General features: G+C 40.5%; 1 long non-coding RNA gene across 18 annotated transcripts in view; it reads right to left on the bottom strand.

Annotated features, from left to right (window-relative positions):
- LOC110393262 overlaps window positions 1-13,734 on the bottom strand; it is a 98,514-nt gene that overhangs the window by 37,166 nt on the left and 47,614 nt on the right. For 7 of the 18 annotated variants that reach the window (XR_002434915.1, XR_002434916.1, XR_002434917.1 and 4 more), the window contains 3 exons: window positions 10,810-10,926; window positions 5,414-9,455; window positions 3,925-4,015 (listed from right to left, as the gene is read on the bottom strand). The exons of 4 other annotated variants lie outside the window; for them this stretch is intronic. This is a non-coding gene — a long non-coding RNA (uncharacterized LOC110393262). The remainder of the gene's footprint in view (window positions 1-3,924; window positions 4,016-5,413; window positions 9,456-10,809; window positions 10,927-13,734) is intronic. 7 more of the 18 variants (XR_002434924.1, XR_002434922.1, XR_002434920.1 and 4 more) reach the window with 4 other exon arrangements.

Genomic DNA, 13,734 nt, shown 5'->3' with positions numbered 1-13,734 from the left:
TTAAAAATTGTCATTTTAAAACTTTTGGGAGAAGAAGACATTAAATTGATCTAATTACTTGATTTAATTTTTCATTTTTAAAAAAGAAATCTGATTTCCCAATATTATAGTTACGTCATGTTTTCAGCTTCTAATGATTTTTGTAAAATTATTAGTATAAGCTAATTAGAGAAATAACATTCAGTTAAAATTAAAACATCTTATCCCAATGGCACTTAAATAAATCATCATGGCTGTCCCAAATTTCTTTTTCCCTTTGCCAAATTAAAGAATTAGTCAGAATTTCCTTTATATTATGACACATGATGGGAAAAATGTCTAGAATTGTGTAAGTTTTCCTGGGATGGAAGAATCATCTCCACCCAGCCACATCTTCCACCTGAGGCTTGCAAATCATTTTTACTCCTCTGACTCCCACGTCTCAGTGACACAGCCCGTGCTTATCTCCACAGCCCTGCTCTAGAGGGAAATAAGACTGCCGCACTGCAGCTGCAAGTCCTGCCACTGCCACTGACTGAACCTCAAAAAGTGGCTCTTTTCCACAGAAAATCCAAGTGGTTCATCTTAACTGCCTTGGGGATATTTCCTCCTGGCATGGCCTCAGGTTATTTGTTCCATCTGTCTCATTACTACCGTGTATTCTGCATATGCTATATCGTGTCTTAAATTCAGAGTTATTGGTAAGACTCTGCAGCTCATGTTAATAACATATGCACCTGGTTTTAAAGTGCCTCAACAGCTCTTCCAAGATATCATTCCTGCTATCCAGCTGTCCAGGGAATAACTGAGCATGGGCTGCCTAACACAGGACATGGCTCTGTCTTGTGTGTCCACTGGCAAGAAAATGAAGCCCGCCCTGTCAATGGCTTTGGATTCAGAAGGACATTTTATTTCTGTCTTGATTTCCAAAATAGGAATATTTCAGGAAGGCAGGTGAGTTTCAGATTGGTACACCCTCAAGGTTTGCAGACAACACCAAACTGACTGATGCAGTTGATACAAAAGAAGAAAAAGATGTCATCTAATTGACCTGAACAGGCTTGAAAAGTGGTCCCCTGTGAACCTAATGAAATTCAGTAAGGCCAAGTGCAAGGTGTTGTATTTGGGTGAAGGCAATCTCAGACTGGGAAAAGAACTCGTTCATGGCAGCCCCACAGTGAAGGACTTGGAGATTCTGGTGGACAAAAAGCTGGACACGAGCCAGCAGTGTGCACTCGGCAGCCAGTAAGGCCTACAGTATCCTGGGCTGCATCAGAAGAGGAGTGGTAAAAAGAGTGTGGAAGATGATTGTCCCCCTCTGCTCTGTCCCTGGGAGGACACATCTGGAGTACTGTGTCCAAGCCTGGGGCCCCCACCACAGGAAGGACATGGAGCTGTTGGAGCAGGTCCTGAGAAGGGCCACAGAGATGATCAAAGGGCTAGAGCACCTCTCCTGTGAAGAAAGGTTGAGGGAACTGGACTTGTTCAGTCTGGAGAAGTGAAGGCTCTGGGGAGACCTCATTGTGACCCCCCAGTATTTGAGAGAAACTTACAAACAGGAAGGAAAGCAATTTTTCACATGGTCTGATAATGATAGGCCAAGAGGGAATTTCTTTAAACTAAAAGATGAGAGATTTAATTTAGATACTACAGGAATTTTTTTTACACAAAGGCTGGTGAGGCACTGGCACAGGCTGCCCAGAGAAGCTGTGGATTCCCCATCCCTGGAGACACACAAGGCCAGGTTGGGTGGGGCCCTGGGCAGCCTGATCTGGTGGGTGGTGGCCCTGCCCACAGTGGGGGGTTGGAACTAGATGATCTTTAAGGTCCCTTCCAACCCAAGTCATTCTATATTTCTATGATTCTGTGATTCAGTCTTCTCAATTTATAGAGGCAGAATGGGCAGATTCAACCACCATTCTCCATGTGCATGTGAATGCAAGGGGACACATCAAAGTTTTTAATTCTCAGGTCATTGAGTGATCTTTGACATTTCTCACCCAAGGGAGATATGAACTCCCCATGGGATGCTGATAAGGTCTCATATACTGCATAGGCCCAACCACCATGGGGTGAGGGCCATGCTAAGGAAAGATTTTTTGAGAAATAGAATTAAGTGGTTTAGTTGCAAAAGGGAATTGCAAATATGAAGGAAAGGGATCCAGTGGGTAACTCAGCCATAGCTTTCCTGCAAGACACTTCTCTGGAGATACTCAAACTGAGCTGAAGAGGGCTCTGAGGAAATTGACTCTTTTTCAAGCTCTTAGCAGGGGGCCAGGTAGATGGGGACTGGATTTTCCGAGATCTCTGACGTCACCTGCATTTTTCTGTGATTGTGTGCATACACTAATATGCCAGTCAGTGTGAAGAACAGTGATGTGTCAGGAGAGAAGACTGGAGCAAGACGTATGAAATTCATATCCTTAATCCATTATCCATCTTAGCAAAGCCACTGTGGCCAGTGATGTTACAATTAGGCCCATACTGACCTGGGCCCATAGTGCAAAAGGAGAATATTTTTACTTAAAAAAAAATCTGAACACCATCTCCTGGAAAATATATTTACTTCCTTAATTTCAGTGGTTGTCTGGAAGATTTTAAAACTGACATCAGGCTATCAGCCTGAGAAGAGTATTCAGAGATTAGAAGGCCTAAAAAGACTGCTGTAATCTTCTCATTTAATTCCTTTCTAACATGTAACATAAGGCCTGTAATCATTCTCCTTGCGACAAAAGCTATCTTCTGGAAAAAGGTTTTACTGAGTATCAGTCACAAAGATTAAATAGAAGGAACAAAAAATATTCCTTGGGGTAGAGGTAATTGAGACAGCTGAAGTCCCTGCCAAAAGCACCAATCATTACAGCAGTGGCTAAGAATAGCTAAGCTGCATAGGCTGAAAGGATTTCAGTTGGACTGTCTGTAATGCCAGGAGCAGAGGTGTGTGAGGAAAGGCCAGGAAAAATCCAGAGAAGCAAAATACTGAATTTGGAAAAAGACAAGCAACAAGCTTCTGGCACATTTGGATTTCCCAGTAAGGAAAACACCTCCTGCTTGTTTTCAGTTTTTGAGACCTGGCACACACTTCTGGCAAATTCATAGAACTGCACAAAGACTCTGCATGGTTCTATCAATTTCTTCTCCCAACAGAAACACGGCACAGAAAAACCCTGAATAACTGCTAAGCGTCTAAACCAAAAGGTGTGTGAGATTTTCAGCATCAGAAATTCATGGTTTCTTTGCAACATAGAAAGAATGATGGTCTCTTCTGCCAGAATGGCCTGTGTGACATACAATTGCTCCTGAGAAGCACAAAGAAGTTGTAGGGAACACATGTAATCTTTTACCTAGGTGTAGCTACGTTCACAGTGAACAGTCATAACACGCTACATGAGCTGGATACAAGAAACCACACACATGTTCTGCTGCTCATGAGCGGAAGCTGCTGGTGAACAGCAAGCTCAATGTGCATCAAGGATGAGAATGAGAAAGCTGGCTAGGAGCTTGCAGAGAAACAATCTACGATTATTAATGCCTGACCTGATGTTAACAAATCAAGAAGAGCAAGTGAAAAAAGGAGTAACTGAGGAGATGGCAACAGTTCCATTGCTGTGATGTTCTGTGGATTCCTCCTGGCCAGGAGTTCAGATTTGAAGCAATTAACATGTTGCTCTAGATGGATGTCAGTGATGTTAAATGTCTAACATTTCATTCTCCATGACATGATTCTAGCAGAAAGAAAAGAGATCAGCTGAACATGTAGGTGCCTGGAGTACATCACTAGAGATTTCTCCCAGCTACTTACAGCAAGTATCTCTCTCAAGAAAGGATTTATTATTTATTCCTAACTACAACAGGATGTCTATTAGTAGTTGTTTCCTACTTGTTTCTTTTTTGTTCTTTTGTTTGTTGTTTTTTTTTGGCCATTCATATCCTGTTATTGCTTACCACTTTTACATGGGTGGTTGGGATTGACTTCTAAGATGGATGAACAGGCAATAGGGAGACAACATTTTCACTGTCCAGGAGCCTTGGTAAGCTGAAAAGGATAAATAACAACATAATTGGCTCTGTTTTCAAGCAAAACTCTACTACATTATGCAGCTGGTCCAGACTGGTTTCATGCAGTTAAGAATCAGATGCCTGCAGTACATCTACAGCTCATATCTGAGAGGGATCCATAATAAAAAACAGAAGACCCAAATCACAAAAGTACTGAAACATCTAATTCCCTAGTGGTTTCAGTGGGACTGGTACCTAAATATTTCTGCTTATAAGCCTCCCTCCTTGGTTCAGCTCCGTCTCACTAAAGATTGTAAAGAAGTTGACATAATCCATTGCTGTGCAACTGTTCAGAACAACGGGTGTTAGGGATACTAGGGATTTGGGTTCTCTAATCATACAAAAATAACTGTAATTCTACTGTTCATAGTGTGATATGATTGCTAGGAGGATGGGGCAATTGCTGAACTATATCATGACAAGATCTGAAACAATATCTATTCCAAGATGCAGTCACTTTTTTTGATTCTTTCTCTCTTGAATAAAATTGTAACCAGCAGCAAACTTACTGCACCTTCAAGTTTGCACCACCTTGGGCTTCCAAGGAAATAGAATTTCCATACTTTCACTTCTAAACAGTGTTTGTTTAGACAATTTTAATTCCAGAATGGGAGAATTCAGTTGCCTAGGTGAGGAGAGAAATCCTGGGTCTAAAATAGAACTGGGTACATATGCTCAGACCATTAAGCCAGGGTACAAATGTACTTTTTTTGCAAAAAAAAAAAAAAAAACAGAAGTCATTTGGCTCTGGCAGTCAGATCAGCACCGTGCAGATGCTTGCTTTCTCTTCTGCAGAGGAATGGGATAGAGAATTGGAAATGGAGAAGTGAGAAAACCTATAGGTTGAGATGAAGATTGTTTACTAGGTAAAACAAAAGCTGGGAGTGCGAGCAATGCTAAGAAATTCATTTGTTACTTTCCATTGGTAGACAGTTATTCAGACACTTTCAGAAAAGCAGGGCTCAACACATGTAATGGTTTCTTGGGAAGACAAATGTCATCACAATGAACATGCCCCCCTTTCCCCCAGTTTTTATGGCTGAGAATGATGCCATATGGCATGGAATTCCCCTCTGGTTAGTTCCGGGCCAGCTGTCCTGTCTCTGTTCCCTCCCAACTTCTTGTGCAACTCCAGCCTACTCCCAGGGTGGGCAGTACGAGAAACAGAAGAGTCCTTGACTCTGTGTAAGCACTGCTTAGCAACAACAAAACATTGCTGTGTTATCACAATTATTTTCATCAAAAATCGAAAACTGAGCATCATACAAGTCTCTATGAATATAATTTGCTGTATTCTAGCCAAATCCAGGAAGATTTTTCTTGGAAAGACTTAACATTACCTCCACTTTTATGTTGAGGGATTTTCAAAACGTACCATGAAGTTTGAAGGTCAGGACAAAAAAAAGCTTTCTCACACTACGTCCTGTCCTCAGGTACACCTTCTGTAGTTCAAGGCTTGTTACTTGCCAAGTGGGTGAGACCACACAGGGTGGCAGGCAGGTGTCCTGGGCTCAGCGGCAGCAGGGAGGGACATGGCCTTGCAGCAGGTCCCGGAGACACCCCACTCCTGCCTCTCTTGTGCTCCCCGGCACACCTGATTGATAGAAGCTGACTTCACACTGCACGTCAGCCAGCAGATTGCACTGGTTATCAGAAGGTCTGCCAGCTGGACTGCGTGGGGGAAAATGCCTTACAATTACATGCAGACACACCTCTGGCTGCTGGAGGAGTGTAAGGAGGGGCACTTCAGGAATATTCTTCGTAACACAAGGGACTTGAAAAGTTTTGTGTCTGAAGGAATCAGTCAACCCCTGGATTCTGGGCAGCCTTCTCTGGAATTGAGCTCCCTCCCAGACGTGACAGGAGGGAGACGTTCATCGCATCATGGGCAGGGTGGGGGCTCACAGCTCACCCGTGTCTGCCCCGGTTTCCCCAACGCATGGCTGAGTCAGGGGAGCTCTGCTGTCAGAGAAAGTGATGAGTGATATGATAAAGTGAAAACTCCTCCGTTTACATCATTGCTTTCCGCACACTCATTTTATTTCCTCATTTACAGCAAAGTGCATAATAAAAGCTGTTCTGAAACACTGTTCTGCCTTTCATGATCTGAGAGTTAACAGTAATACCAGTTAAATGCGGCATGCAAGACAGCCAAGCTGTATGCATCTCCCACTGTCTGATTCCCTTTAAGAACTGCTACATCACTTTTAAGTCATTTCCTCTCCCAGATGAGGCAGTTTCACTCATATCAAAGAGCTTGATCTAAGCCAAACAGTCTTACAATAAGCCAGACATCCTCATTTTTGATATCATTAGCCCCTAACCTCAGAGCGACTTCTTCAGACAGGAGCTGCAACTTGTTACCAGATGGCAAAAAATGTTCGTCATCAAAACCTCAAGTGGCGAAGGGGAACTGATCAGCATGAGCTTTTGGATTGTATTTTAAATGACAGAAGTTTTTATTCAGTGTAGCAGTGCCTGATGTGGCAGAAGGACAGGGAAAGGAAAGTGTTTCAAAAACCATGTCACAACAGACTCTAAGTGCTCTCAACTTCAAGACTGAGCCGTTGGATTTCTCCATAAACTGTTAATCTGTGGGATGAAGGGGCAGCCTTTGTGGTTTTCTCTGGAGAAAAGCAGAAGTGCTCTACATTTAATACTACAACAGTGAATACTGAATGTATGACTCAAGTTAAACATGGTAAGGAAGGAAACTTTCAACAATTCCAGCCTAGGTAAAAACACATGTCTATCATTTTATTTCTCCAGAGAGAGTAGCCCAAGTGAGATAGCTTTACTTTGGGCAGAGGGCTAGATTTAGTAGAAGCAAATGTAATTCTCTGCACGTTCTTTATGCAGGTTAATATACTGCATGTCACAATGAAACCACAGTGCTAAAATCTGCTACCATGGAAAACTGCAGCTGATATTTTTACCTATTTTCTAAAAAAGAGATGAAAACAATCTAAAGAGAAAACCTGTTGCTGAACCTTAGCAAGGTGTATCTTCCCATGGATGTAACCCTAGGAGGCAGTCATCTGTTTCTGACACTAAGTATTATCAACTGTTACCAGAGCCATTTTATAGTCTCCTACATCAAATCATCATAGAACCCACAGAGAACTATGTGAAAAATCTTGCTCCTTTAAGAGACAGATATTTCTTTGTTTCTCTTAGGACAATGCCAGAACTCACAGGTTTATTCTGTATAAATGAGAAATTCCACTCCTCGTTTAATAGATATGGGCTGTAGAAGATAATTAACCACTTCTTCTGGTTTATCCAACCCACACAATTTGGGTCAGCTAATGCTCACCACCCACATTAATTGCCCAGAACAGACTCACTGGTTTTGAACCAAATATTGTCTCACCAGTACTTAATATCCCTGCCATAGCATGAAAAGAAACAGAAACCTGAGAAGAAGAGAAAATTAGAACGGTGGGAAGAAAAACAATTTCTTAACTGTGCAATGGACTCTGTCTGTCTAATGAATCCCCTTTGAAAATCACCCTTAGTAATAAATTAGGATGTAATATATTGCAGATGGATCAACAGTGGTGCACACATAGCCTTATGTATCTGCCACAGGTGTTTGATTTTGCATTTGACAGCAGGTCAAGGAGCAACCATGTGGGGAACAATCCTGCTACAGAGAGCTGTCTTCAGAAGGACAGTTCTGTTTGGCACCAGTTTTCAGGGTTAAAAACTTGCTGTTCTAGATTGAAAGGCAAACAAAGCTTCTCAGTTGCTCAGTGAAATGGAACTGTGTTGCCATGACTGGCATAGGGCTGAAAATATTTTTAAAAAATCAAATTTGGGTTTCTTTCTGCATGCAAATGAACAGTGTTTAGAAACCTCTTCCAGAGGTAAACTTTCTCTCAGTAACTTTAAGAAAATATTTTACATTGACAGAAGAACAGTTACCGACAATAATTCATTTAAAATGTTGTGACTAGAACTTCCTAGCACTTGTGAGATCTTTCACACACAGTTTTGTCCCATTGCCTTAGACATTTGATGGCCTCTATAAGAAAAATTTAGATCGCATTGTCTTTAAGAGCATGTCATCTTTGGTGGCCTTCAGCATCAGTTGTGAAGATACACTCAGTACTTTTATCAGATCTGTGGATCAACAAATCAAACAAACAAAAAAGACAGTAATATACTGGAGAATGCCTCATTCTTCCAAAATAGTTTAAAAATCTATAGAGGAAAAAAAAAAACAACCATGCTTAAGTATGTTAGAGAATCCTCACTGAAACTCATAGAATTTGTCTAGACTCCTGCTGTTGTCAGTATCCTTCTCAAGGAGGACTGGAAGGCTTAGCCAGTTCCAGAGATGTTTCTAATAGTAAACTTCTTGCATGCTTTGAGGTACTTAACCTCATTGTCCTGCCATTTTTCTAACTCTCAATTAAAAGAAACAGCAGCAAAATGCTTGGGAATCTCTCAGGGATTACACCTATAAAAGGTGATATATTATATCTGCCTACCAGTCACATCTGTGCTCAGAATACTGAAACGTAAGAGCTGGAAGCTGAATGGCTTCACCTATGGAATGTATACTGGTTTACGCCCTGTTCCAAACAACCTTGACTGCACTTCTGGAGTGGGGTACTTACCCAGATGGGCCTGAGATTTGACATGGTATGGCAGATCCTTCATTCTTACACTGAGCATTCCTGAGTTTCTGCAGAGGCTGCTCACTATGATCTCATAGTTAAATGTGTGCAGGACAGCCTTGGCACTAGTTAGGAGATTTGATAAATCAGCCTCTCCTGGGTTCCAGCCGATGCTGAAGATAGGGACATGCTGGAGCTGTTATGGTCTCTGCCTCTTGGCTGTGGCTCTTACAGCATCTTGCAGCCAAACTCTTGCAGGGCTTTTTGTGGGATAGCAGAGTATTTCTGTTCCTGACTCTGATCAAATGTTATATTTTTAATTGAATTTCTACAGTTATGGTCTTATGACAAACGTGTATGCTCCACATTATGCCCTCTCATGACTGAGAGAGCTACAGCAAAGAGATTCTGTTAATAATAAACAAAATTAAATGTCAGCCAGATGAAAGAGAAGAATGGAAAAATAACAGTACAACTCAGGGAGGTTTTTTTTTTTTTCCATTTATTTGCTTTTCACTCTATTTAGAGAAGTTTCATTCTTCTTTGCTTTCAGAAGTATTTCTATAAGTAAAAATTCACTTATATGAAGTGGAAGCTCAGAAGCCTTCCTAATGGCTTGATGAGCAGTAGGAGCAAGACCAGTGTCTCTCTTCTCACCAACTTGTCCTGACATAGTAGCATTCTCCTGTTTAGACGTTTCTATTTTGGGTTTTTCTTCTCCACAGATTTTTGCTACATGTTGAGGATAGGCTTCCACTGCATCCAGTATTTTGCCATGAGAGTCCAATTGTTCTACAAACAAGGGAGAATGTTTTATTGTTCTGGCATTATGTCTCCTTGGATATGACTTGGAAACCAAATAATACATTGAAAAAGTGCTTCAACAGAATAGAAGCCCGAGAGTGTCTCTTTTCTTTTCTTCTTTTTTTTTTCATTTAATTATTGCAAGACTCCTAGCAGAGCTAACACCTCGTGGCTTCAGTAGAAAGCTTTCGGCAAAACTGAAGAGTAAGATAGACAAATCCTATACTGCATTGTAATTGCAGGTCATACCTGCAATGGTCCTAGTTATTCTGTGGAATTTTTTCTCTTTCTTAACTTTATTGTTCTTTGAGAGGACAAGACATTCTTCTGTATTTCTGTACTAAAAGTTGAGATGTGTGAAAGCCAGAAACTGTTCAATAGATATGAGAGGCTACCAAGGTTCCTCCAAAAACTTTTTCTCCAGTTGCCCATAGCAAATAAAATTGCCTTTAAATGTTCTACACTCAAACTTTGCAGATTTTTACGGAAAGAACCTGAAGAATAGAATTGGGATATCCAAGCTATAGGTCAGAGATTTCAGGAAATACTGTGGTGTTTATGGAAAAATGAAAAAAAAAAAAATCTGTGAGCAAAGGAAGCTGTAAACCTCTTAAATTTGAAATTGAGGTTTTAGAAATATTTAACCCTATGATCACTAATTTAGGGAAGATTATTAGCTATTTCTGGGATTTTGTAGAAACAAATAACCTGGCCTGTCAGCATAGGTCTCATTAGCATAGAGCCAAAACTGTGGTAATTATTTTTGAGTATACAAACTAACAGAGAAGATTACACTGGCAGCTGACTTCACCTCACAAACCATAAGACCCACCACCATCAGCTTTATAACTTAGGCTTTGTCTTAGTGGAAGGCACTTCCTCTGCAGAAACTTTCTCAGTTCACAGGACTTTATGAAAATAAATGCACTAAAGTATTCAGGTTTGTATAATGACATTTTGAAAAGTAATTAGGACTGGAAAATTCATTCCAAGTTTTAAGCATCAAAATTCTTCAGAGTTTATTAGTTTAAGGGCAAATGTAACTGACTCATGCCAAGGAACCACTTGAGCGTCAACAACAACTTTTAGAGGGAATAGCTCCATCATTAATGGAGCCAGAATAAACCCTCAGTTTTTGCATTCCTAAGTTCCCATGCATACACACACAGACATAGAAAGACGCTTTTGGGGGGAACTAACATTGCAGTGGTGATCTTAGTCACTACAGTCCCACAGAAGCAGTTTCTTCTTCCACACAAGGCTGGTACCGCCATACTTTCAGTCAAAAAGCTATAAAACCGTGTGTAATTGAAGCAAATAAATACAAGTAAAAGAACAGTACCTTTTGTAGCTGTCAGTTATAGCTTGGATTTTATTATAGTCTGAGAGGCCAGAAGTTTTATTATGGATCCATGGTAGAAAAATTAATCAAAGTAAAGCCACGTACCCTCTTTTTCATCTAAACAACAAGAATATTTAAAAGTTAGAGATAAAATCACCAGCAACAGAAGGTGAAGAAATCAATTCATGGAATGTTCCAAATCAGCAATGATTAATAATCTTTTTTTTTTTTTTTTCCACAGAATCACAGAACAACTGAATTTGTCAGGGACCTCTGTGTCCATCTGGCCCATTCCTGCTCAAGCAGGCACACTCAGAGCAGGGAGCCCAGGACCATGTCCAGGCAGCTTTTAGGGATCTCCAAGGAGACCCCACAACATCTGGGTACCTGTGCCAGTGCTCTGTCACCTGCATAGCACAGAATTGCTGCTGGTGTTCTGGGGGAACCTTCTGTGTTCCAGTTTGTGCCCACTGCCTCCTGTCCTGGCACTGGGCACCACTAAAAAGACCTGTTCACTTTGCATCCTCCTTTCAGGTGTTTATAGACACTGATGGGATCTCCCTGAGCTTTCTCTTCTCCAGGCTGAACAGTTCCAGGTCCCTCAGTCTGTCCTGATACATTCACATTCTTTCCCAAATACAGTTTTGTTGTTATGGAAGTAACCTTGAAAGTCTCTTGCTCCAAGATCACTATTGTTTTTTCAGAAAAATATGTTAAATAAAACTATATATAAGTTTATATTCTAAAATCTCCTACTATTTTTAAAGTAGCCTCTTCAAATCTCTTTCAATGATAAAAAGAATGAGAACCACAAGTTCATTTATTCTACATTATCCTTTCTCCAGTTTCCAGGCATTTAAAGTATTGCTTGTTCTGGCTTTTTTCAGGAGCCTTTACTGTTGAAATATTTATTTAAAAAGCTGATATTTGTTGAAATTTATCTGATTAAATTATTAAAAATACAGCTCTCAATTTAACTGCTTATGCACAACTTGCCAAGGACTTGGACTTGATCTACAAATGGTAAATGTCCTATGCCAACAATGGAGGCTACCAGTTGTTTTTGTTTCTTTAATACCTCCCCCTTTTCTTCCCCTCAACAAAAACTGGTAATGCAAGCTTTTAAAAAATACTTCGAAATGTGATCCTTTGAGTTAAAAAGTAGGCCCTGGTTGTAATGCCTGCCAGTAATGTGTGTTTGAATTATTAACATACAACACCTAAAAGAAACATAATATAAATACAGAACTCTGCATTAAAACACCCTTTCAGGACAAGCCACCTGTCTTATCCTGAAAAAAAGCCAGGAAACCCAGATGTGGAGCTAATCAAATTGCTTGCTGTAATTGAACTACCTGGCAAATGTAACTCCTTTTTTTTTTTCAATTTTAGTTAATTTTTTTTCCTAATGATTGAGAAAAACAAACAAACAATCTTTTTTTTTTTTTCTTACTTATTTGTTACTTGAGTTCGTCCAAAACCTTATGCAGACAACTATGTTGATGCATTGGCTAGGCCGCAGTCATTAGTGTTCTGACTTTATAATGAAGAAATGTTAGGACTAAGAATCTGTTGTACATTTTTTTTTTAGCCAAAGGATAAACTACAATTTGCTTCATCTGCCTGACTGACATATACAACTTCTTCACTTCCTTCCTTGGAAGGAATGGACCTGTGGCTTCTGCATTCTTCATAAGGAGGCTGATCTGCTGAATTGCTCATGTGAGCAGCCTCTCAGCTTTGTTCATAACTTCATAATGGTCAATGATCAGTAAATTCGTTTAGTAATAAATTAAATTAAATTAAAGACAATATTTTGCAACTCATTTGAAAGAGCTGAGAGCAATCACAAGAGCATCTCCACTGTAGTTCTCCAGGATGGAGAGGGAACATCAGGAGGTTCAGGAGAACATGGATCCAGACACCTCTTCAAGGAGACAGAAGATCATCTCTCTAAATGTGAGACTACTCCAGCCTGAATGCAATAAAGATCAGTGAACCTCACTTTCAGAAACCTCTGCTTCTTTCCCTGCCCACATTCCTCAAACTGTAATTCACCAGTTTCAGCAGAGTGCTGCAAAAAAGGGCACCTCTAACGCACATAAATGTTGCACATACATGTTAGGCTGGGTAAAGTAACCAGAGTGTAGATAAGTTCTTACATAGTCACAACTGAGGACTGAGGTGAGACTGTGCTGAGCTGACACATAAAAAAGATCTAACATGAAAATTGAATGTAATGTTTTGTTTTGGCTTGTTGTTTATTTTTGGTTGTTTGATTTTTTGCATTTGTTGGGGAAAAAAAGTGATTTATGTTTAAATAGTAATCAGTCCTACTGAAAGCATCAGTAATTCACTGGAGTTTTTGACTGAACTAGAAATGACCAACTGCTCTCCAGTAAGTGACGTAGAAACTCTTTCAAATCAAGGTGATTTTTTTTTAAATACTCTACATTTCATTGCCATGAAACAACAAACTATATCATCAATGAAGAGCAATGCTAGCCTACTTGGAGTCATTTGAACAAGCTCATGTGACATAGCTCATTTTATCTCCTCTTTCCTCCTCCATCTTTACTATCTGATAGATAGGGGCCGGACGAGATCCACCCGAGAGTACTGAGGGAGCTGGCAGAAGAGATAGCCAAGCCGCTTTCCATCATCTATCGGCGTTCCTGGTCAACTGGAGAGGTCCCAGAAGACTGGAAACTTGCCAATGTGACTCCCATTTACAAGAAGGGTCGTAAGGAGGATCCGGGGAACTACAGGCCTGTCAGCCTGACCTCGGTGCCGGGGAAGGTTATGGAACAAATTGTCCTGAGGGAGATCATGCGACATTTGCAGGACAACCAGGGGATGAGGCCCAGCCAGCATGGGTTTGTGAAGGGCAGGTCCTGCTTGACCAACCTGATCTCCTTCTATGAT

The sequence above is a fragment of the Numida meleagris genome, chromosome 2, assembly GCF_002078875.1.
Source record: "Numida meleagris isolate 19003 breed g44 Domestic line chromosome 2, NumMel1.0, whole genome shotgun sequence".
NCBI classification, from domain to species: domain Eukaryota; kingdom Metazoa; phylum Chordata; class Aves; order Galliformes; family Numididae; genus Numida; species Numida meleagris.
This window is presented reverse-complemented; position numbering and strand designations above follow the sequence as displayed.